This window comes from Oncorhynchus nerka, linkage group LG11, assembly GCF_034236695.1.
Source record: "Oncorhynchus nerka isolate Pitt River linkage group LG11, Oner_Uvic_2.0, whole genome shotgun sequence".
Taxonomy (NCBI): Eukaryota; Metazoa; Chordata; class Actinopteri; order Salmoniformes; family Salmonidae; genus Oncorhynchus; species Oncorhynchus nerka.
In genome coordinates this window covers 11364107-11372892 of record NC_088406.1, presented here as the reverse complement: position 1 = coordinate 11372892, position 8786 = coordinate 11364107, and positions in this window count along the sequence as shown.

Here is an 8786-nt window from a genome sequence, read left to right as displayed (position 1 = left end):
GTAACACAGCTATGACTGATACAGCTATTATTAGATAATGATATGTCGCACGCACACACACACACACACACACACACACACACACACACACACACACACACACACACACACACGTAAATTGGCTTTATTAACAAATTCATTAACAAGTTTAATAAATCCATTGCAACATGTCCAGAATAGTTTCTGTTCACTACCAACACCATCAAGTATTTTTTTTTTGTGTGTCAGAATTTTCATATTCAGCCACCTTCTAATGAGCAAAAAACAACAGATCCCACAGTACTCTTGTGGGCCTGGGAGTGAAAATGTTTTTACACTTTTGACAACACAGAAGCAGGTCCCCATATAGCCAATCCTGTTTCTGTTGCAGAGACTTCCCCCACAGCAGGACACATAGCTGGAGTCAGAACCATAGTCAGAACAAGTCAGAACCAGAGTCAGAGTTGGAGTCAAAACCGGAGTCAGAACCGGAGTCAGAACCGGAGTCAGAACCGGAATCAGAACCAGTCAGAGTTGGAGTCAGAACCAGAGTCAGAGTTGGAGTCAGAACCAAAGTCAGAGTTGGAGTCAGAACCGGAGTCAGAACCGGAGTCAGAACCGGAACCACACAGACTCCTCTCGAAGAATCAAATACCGACCATTACTAGCTGTCACTAAGTCGAAAATATAGCAACATAACCAATTATATAAAAAATAATACAATATGAATTAAATTGATAATTCACTTATGATTAATAGTTACAATTACAATAACTTTATTGTAGCATAAACACAGGCAAACATAAACCTGTGTCGTCAAGAGAGCGATCTTTGACTCCCTGGCATGTCACAACCTGATCACAATCGTCATCATCTGGGGAAGGGGGACACCTAGTCAGTTTTACAACTGAATTCATTCAACCGAAATGGGTCCTCCACATTTAACCCAATCCCTCTGAATCAGAGAGGTGTGGGAGGTTGCCTTAATCAACATCTACGTCATCAGCGCCTGGGGAGCAGCAGTTGTTGTTGGGGTTGCTAGTAAATTGCTAGTAAAAAAATGATAATAAGAAGATTGTGGGAGATGTTTTGTTAGACCTCAGTGCAGCTTTTGATGTCATTGATCTTAACATATTGCTGAAAATACGTAGGTGGATTTACATCCTCTGTCTTATCATGGATTGAGAGTTAAGTTTCTAATAGAACATAGAGGGTTTTCGTTAATGGAAGTCTCTCTCATGCAAATTCAGTTGAGTGTGGTGTACCGCAAGGCAATCGGCTAAGTCCATTATTGTTTAACGTAGAGCTCTAATCAGTTTTAGAATAGTAACTAGCAATATGTTGGTGCAATAGGCTGGGGATCATTTGAAGAAACAACAAGACAACTCATGTAAGGATCAGGTAAAAACTTGTACATCTCATGAAAGCACCATGGAGTTCAATGAGGGTTTAGAAAAATATTTACCAAAAGTGTCACTGTTGCAGCCAGATGAGTTGCAGATGAGTTGCAGCATAAATAAATTAATTGTTGGAAACCGATATTCAAAGACATTTAGGGGCTTGACTGACAAAGATTTTCATCCATGCATCCCTTGATGTTGACAATTGTCTCATTAATACCATAGTTTGAACATGAAAATATTCAGTTCCAGTGAAAGTATTCTGATCTCTTGACTTTTATCCACATTTTGTTAAGTTACAGCCTTATTATAAAATGTATTAATAAAAAAATGTCTTCATCAATCTACACACAATACCCTATAATCGCAAAACAAAAACAGGTTTTTAGAATTAAAAAAAAAATGTATTTAAAATAAATCACATTTCCATAAGTATGCAGACCCTTTACTCAGTACTTTGTTGAAATCAATTGCTCAGTTTGGCTGGGTGGCCAGTTCTAGGAAGAGTCTTTGAGATTGACTTCATCCCCAAATGCTAATGTTGCTAAATGTTTGCATTGGCTAGTTTAACAAAAATCAAAGTGTGGATTGCAGTCGCTCCTTGTCCATTCACTGCTTTCAAGGTCAGGAAACAAATATCGAAATATGAACATTTACTGAACTAGATCCACAGACGATGCAATTGCACACAAACAGACCTGGGATCAAATACATGGGATTATTTGAGATAATATATTTGAACCTAGGTCTGATTGGGTTATTTGAGATAATGTATTTGAACCTAGGTCTGATTGGGTTATTTGAGATAATGTATTTGAACCTAGGTCTGACTGGGTTATTTGAGATAATGTATTTGAACCTAGGTCTGATTGGGTTATTTGAGATAATGTATTTGAACCTAGGTCTGATTGGGTTATTTGAGATAATATATTTGAACCTAGGTCTGATTGGGTTATTTGAGATAATGTATTTGAACCTAGGTCTGTTGGATTATTTGAAATAATGTATTTGAACCCAGGTCTGTTGGGTTATTTGAGATAATGTATTTGAAAATGAGTATAGTAGGCTATTTATACTTTCAAATACTTCTAATAGAAGTAGACATACAGTATAATTACCAAAATATAAGCTGAAGCAGTAATCAACAGTACAACTCATGTGAGCTGAAGCAGTAATCAACAGTACTACTCATGTGAGCTGAAGCAGTAATCAACAGTACTACTCATGTGAGCTGAAGCAGTAATCAACAGTACTACTCATGTGAGCTGAAGCAGTAATCAACAGTACTAACTCATGTGAGCTGAAGCAGTAATCAACAGTACTACTCATGTGAGCTGAAGCAGTAATCAACAGTACTACTCATGTGAGCTGAAGCAGTAATCAACAGTACTACTCATGTGAGCTGAAGCAGTAATCAACAGTACAACTCATGTGAGCTGAAGCAGTAATCAACAGTACAACTCATGTGAGCTGAAGCAGTAATCAACAGTACTACTCATGTGAGCTGAAGCAGTAATCAACAGTACTACTCATGTGAGCTGAAGCAGTAATCAACAGTACTACTCATGTGAGCTGAAGAAGAAATTACAACTCATGGCTGTTTTCAGGATATATTATATATTATAAAGTCACAAAGGAGTGAAAGACAAAATTTAAAAAACAATATGAATTGTGCAAATCAATCTTTGTTTGTTCCTGGGACATTCCAACCATTTTCCCAGAAGCTACCAGAAAATGTTCTCCTGGCTCACACAGACATTGTCACCTTGTTCAAATCTACCTACCAGATCGTTTCCCCCACCCTTTTCTCAGAACCTACTGGTATATACAATTTACATTTCCTCTTGGCTCAGACACAGACAGCTGAGAAATATAATATTGCACAGAAGAAAAACAGCATATTGCATGTCATGTTACCATTGTATGCCTTAACATGTTCCCGGGGTATTCAATTGCTGAACGATTGTGTGTTTGTTCATAAGTATCAGTATGTGTTTGGAGTCATTGCTCAGGCATACAAAAATGTTTTTAATCATCTCCAAACAATATAGATATTCTAGAAGACTGGACCTCTGTTGTCTAAAAGACTGGACATCTGTGGTCTAGAAGACTGGACATCTACTTTCTAAAAGACTGGACATCTGTGGTCTAGAAGACTGGACAGCTATGATCTAGAAGACTGGACATCTATGATCTAGAAGACTGGACATCTACTTTCTAAAAGACTGGACATCTGTGGTCTAGAAGACTGGACATCTATGATCTAGAAGACTGGACATCTACTTTCTAAAAGACTGGACATCTGTGGTCTAGAATACTGGACATCTATGATCTAGAAGACTGGACATCTGTGGTCTAGAATACTGGACATCTATGATCTAGAAGACTGGACATCTATGATCTAGAAGACTGGACATCTATGATCTAGAAGACTGGACATCTATGGTCTAGAAGACTGGACCTCTATGGTCTAGAAGACTGGACATCTATGATCTAGAAGACTGGACATTATGGTCTAGAAGACTGGACATCTATGGTCTAGAAGACTGGACATCTATGATCTAGAAGACTGGACATCTATTATCTAGGAGACTGGGCATCTATGATCTAGAAGACTGGACATCTATTGTCTAAAAGACTGGACATCTATGATCTAGAAGACGACATCTATGATCTAGAAGACTGGACATCTATGATCTAGGAGACTGGACATCTATGATCTAGAAGACTGGATATCTATTGTCTAAAAGACTGGACATCTGTGGTCTAGAAGACTGGACATCTACTTTCTAAAAGACTGGACATCTGTGGTCTAGAAGACTGGACAGCTATGATCTAGAAGACTGGACATCTATGATCTAGAAGACTGGACATCTACTTTCTAAAAGACTGGACATCTGTGGTCTAGAAGACTGGACATCTATGATCTAGAAGACTGGACATCTACTTTCTAAAAGACTGGACATCTGTGGTCTAGAATACTGGACATCTATGATCTAGAAGACTGGATATCTGTGGTCTAGAATACTGGACATCTATGATCTAGAAGACTGGACATCTATGATCTAGAAGACTGGACATCTATGATCTAGAAGACTGGACATCTATGGTCTAGAAGACTGGACCTCTATGGTCTAGAAGACTGGACATCTATGATCTAGAAGACTGGACATTATGGTCTAGAAGACTGGACATCTATGGTCTAGAAGACTGGACATCTATGATCTAGAAGACTGGACATCTATTATCTAGGAGACTGGACATCTATGATCTAGAAGACTGGACATCTATTGTCTAAAAGACTGGACATCTATGATCTAGAAGACGACATCTATGATCTAGAAGACTGGACATCTATGATCTAGGAGACTGGACATCTATGATCTAGAAGACTGGACATCTATTGTCTAAAAGACTGGACATCTATGATCAAGAAGATGACATCTATGATCTAGAAGACTGGACATCTATGATCTAGGAGACTGGACATCTATTATCTAGAAGACTGGACATCTATTGTCTAAAAGACTGGACATCTATGATCTAGAAGACGACATCTATGATCTAGAAGACTGGACATCTATGGTCTAAAAGACTGGACATCTATGTTCTAGAAGACTGGATATCTATGGTCTAAAAGACTGGACATCTATTGGGCACGCACACAAATGCACACAAACACTGAAGTTTAATTGAAATAAAAATTTTATCCATGTATATTTTCTTCCCTGGTGTTTTGGGATTCTATGTTCAACATTCCTCATGCTTCCTGAGCCCACTGACCCTTCAGTCAGCTCTCCCGACTCCATGACCCTTCAGTCAGCTCTCCCGACTCCATGACACTTCAGTCAGCTCTCCCGACTACATGACCCTTTAGTCAGCTCTCCTGACACCATGACCCTTCAGTCAGCTCTCCCGACTCCATGACACTTCAGTCAGCTCTCCCGACTCCATGACACTTCAGTCAGCTCTCCTGACGCCATGACTCTTCAGTCAGCTCTCCTGACTCCCTGACCCTTCAGTCAGCTCTCCCGACTCCATTACTCTTCAGTCAGCTCTCCCGACTCCATTACTCTTCAGTCAGCTCTCCCGACTCCATTACACTTCAGTCAGCTCTCCCGACTCCATTACTCTTCAGTCAGCTCTCCCGACTCCATTACTCTTCAGTCAGCTCTCCCGACTCCATTACTCTTCAGTCAGCTCTCCCGACTCCATTACTTCAGTCAGCTCTCCCGACTCCATTACTCTTCAGTCAGCTCTCCCGACTCCATTACTCTTCAGTCAGCTCTCCCGACTCCATTACTCTTCAGTCAGCTCTCCCGACTCCATTACTCTTCAGTCAGCTCTCCTGACTCCATTACTCTTCAGTCAGCTCTCCTGACTCCATTACCCTTCAGTCAGCTCTCTTGACTCCATGACACTTCAGTCAGCTCTCCCGACTCCATGAGGTAGCAGCGGGATCACAGCACACCTAACAAATAATTCAACTTTACCCAGCTGTTAATTACTTCTGTTCATACTAGGTTAGGTGAGAGTAAAGCACTGGATAACACAACAATCTACTTCCTGTCTCATCTGCGTTTCTGCATCATCTCTCTCTCTCTCTCTCTCTCTCCCCCCCCTCTCCCCCTCTCTCTCCATCTCTCTCTCTCTCTCTCTCTCTCTCCCCCCTCTCCCCCTCTCCCCCTCTCTCCATCTCTCTCTCTCACTCTCTCTCTCTGTCTCAGTCACTCTGTCGGGCTCAGGAGGAGTTAAAACCTCTGAGTTACCCTCCCTCAGTCTCTCATCTTTCTGCTTCTCATCCACTCTGAGTGTAATTTGTATCTAGCCTCACTCCCTCCCTGTTTAGATGATTAGTAGTCTCCCCTCCACTCTAGTTTGACAAACAGACGCCTCACAAGTCCTGAACTGGCAGCTTCATTAAATAGTAACCGCAAAACAACAGTCTCTACATCAACAGTGAAGAGGCGACTCCGGGATGCTGGCCTTCTAGGCAGAGAGATAGAAAGATGAGAGAAGGCCAGCATTCTGGAGTCGCCTATTCCCTGTTGACTTTGAGACTGGTGTTTTGGGTACTATTTCATGAAGCTGCCAGTTGAGGACTTGTGAGGCGTCTGTTTTTCAAACTAGACACTCTAATGTACTTGTCCTCTTGCTCAGTTGTGCACCGGGGCCTCCCACTCCTCTTTCTATTCTGGTTAGAGCCAGTTGCGCTGTTCTGTGAAAGTAGTAGTATACAGCGTTGTACGAGATCTTCAGTTTCTTGGCAATTTCTCGCATGGAATAGCCTTCATTTCTCAGAACAAGAATAAGACTAACGAGTTTCGGAAGAAAGATCTTTGTTTCTAGCCATTTTGAACCTGTAATCGAACCCACAAATGCTGATGCCCCAGATACTAGTCTAAAGAAGGCCAGTTTTATTGCTTCTTTAATCAGGACAACGATTTTCAGCTGTGCTAACATAATTTCAAAAGGGTTTTCTAATGGTAAATTAGCCTTTTAAAATGCTAAACTTGGATTAGTTAACACAACGTACCATTGGAACACAGGAGTGATGGTTGCTGATAATGGGTCTCTGTACGCCTATGTAGATATTCCATTAAAAATCAGTCGTTTCCAGCTACAACAGTCATTTTCAACATTAACAAGGTCTACACTGTATTTTTGATCTATTTTATGTTATTTTAATGGACAAAAAAAGTGCTTTTCTTTCAAAAACAAGCACATTTCTAATTGACCTCAAAATGTTGAACGGTAGTATATGTCTTCCTTTTTATAAACCCTCTCTCTCGATTTTCTATCTCTCTCTCTCTCTCTCTCTCTCCTACCCTTTTTTCTCTCTCTCTCTCTCTCTCTCTCTCTCTCTCTCCTACCCTTTTCTCTCTCTCTCTCTCTCTCTCTCTCTCTCTCTCTCTCGCTCTCTCTCTCAGGGAGAGTGGCTGTAGAGGTTAATATTTTATGGGCGAGTCATCTCTACTGAGTGTGATGAGTTGCAGTGCCCTTTTAGCTGTGTGTATGTGCACATGCTGAAGTGTGTATGTACGAATATTTATGTATGAATATAAAGCATTTGAGTCATCTATCTAAGATTAGAATCTTTTTCTATTTCATGGTCCAATTGAAATATGAGAATGAACGAGTGAGAGAGTGAGAGAGAGAGTGATTTTAATGACGCTGTATCTCTTTTTCCACTTACTTCTGTCTCCCTCTCCTTTCTTCTCCTGTTCCTGCTGCCCACCGCAGTTTTATGACTCTCTCTCTTCCCCGTCTCCCTTCCCTCCCCCTCTCTCTCTTTCCTGTCTCCCTTCCCTCCCCCTCTCTCTCTTTCCTGTCTCCCTTCCCTCCCCCTCTCTCTTTTCCTGTCTCCCTTCCCTCCCCCTCTCTCTCTTCCCCATCTCCCTTCCCTCCCCCTCTCTCTTCCCCTTCTCCCTTCCCTCTCTCTCTTCCCTGTCTCCCTTCCCTCCTCCCCTCTCTTCCCCGTCTCTCTTCCCTCCCCCTCTCTCTCTTTCCTGTCTCCCTTCCCTCCCCTCTCTCTCTTCCCCGTCTCCCTTCCCTCCCCCTCTCTCTTTTCCCCGTCTCCCTTCCCTCCCCCTCTCTCTCTTCCCCGTCTCCCTTCCCTCCCCCTCTCTCTCTTCCCCGTCTCCCTTCCCTCCCCCTCTCTCTCTTCCCCGTCTCCCTTCCCTCCCCCTCTTCCCCATCTCTCTTCCCTCCCCCTCTCTCTCTTCCCCATCTCTCTTCCCTCCCCCTCTCTCTCTTCCCCGTCTCCCTTCCCTCCCCCTCTCTCTCTTCCCCCTCTCCCTTCCCTCCCCCTCTCTCTCTTCCCCGTCTCCCTTCCCTCCCCTCTCTCTCTTCCCCGTCTCCCTTCCCTCCCCCTCTCTCTCTTCCCCGTCTCCCTTCCCTCCCCCTCTCTCTCTTCCCCGTCTCCCTTCCCTCCCCCTCTCTCTCTTTCCCGTCTCCCTTCCCTCCCCCTCTCTCTCTTCCCTGTCTCCCTTCCCTCCCCCTCTCTCTCTTTGTAATGTATTAGGTATTCTGCAGTCGGCCTCAGCTGTCACCACAGCACTGGATGTGTGCGAGTGTCTGAAGCACTTAAGGATCTTATATCATCTTTTCATCTCTCCTCATCTTTACCTTGCCCCCCCCTTCTCTCCCTCTCTATCTATCTCTCTGTTCTCCATCTATGTTTCTCACACTTTCTCCCAGGAGCTATACAGACCGGGAATGGAGAGGTGGATCACCTTCACTGTGTTTCATCTATGATAGGATCTGACGGGAAGTCCGTCTTTCTCTACATACTGCTATCTATCTCTGTTCCTCACTTCCTTCATCTCAAACATACACACACACTTACTCGTGTTACTGATGGATTATTGACCACAAATAACAACCTAGTTATCTAGATTACTATAT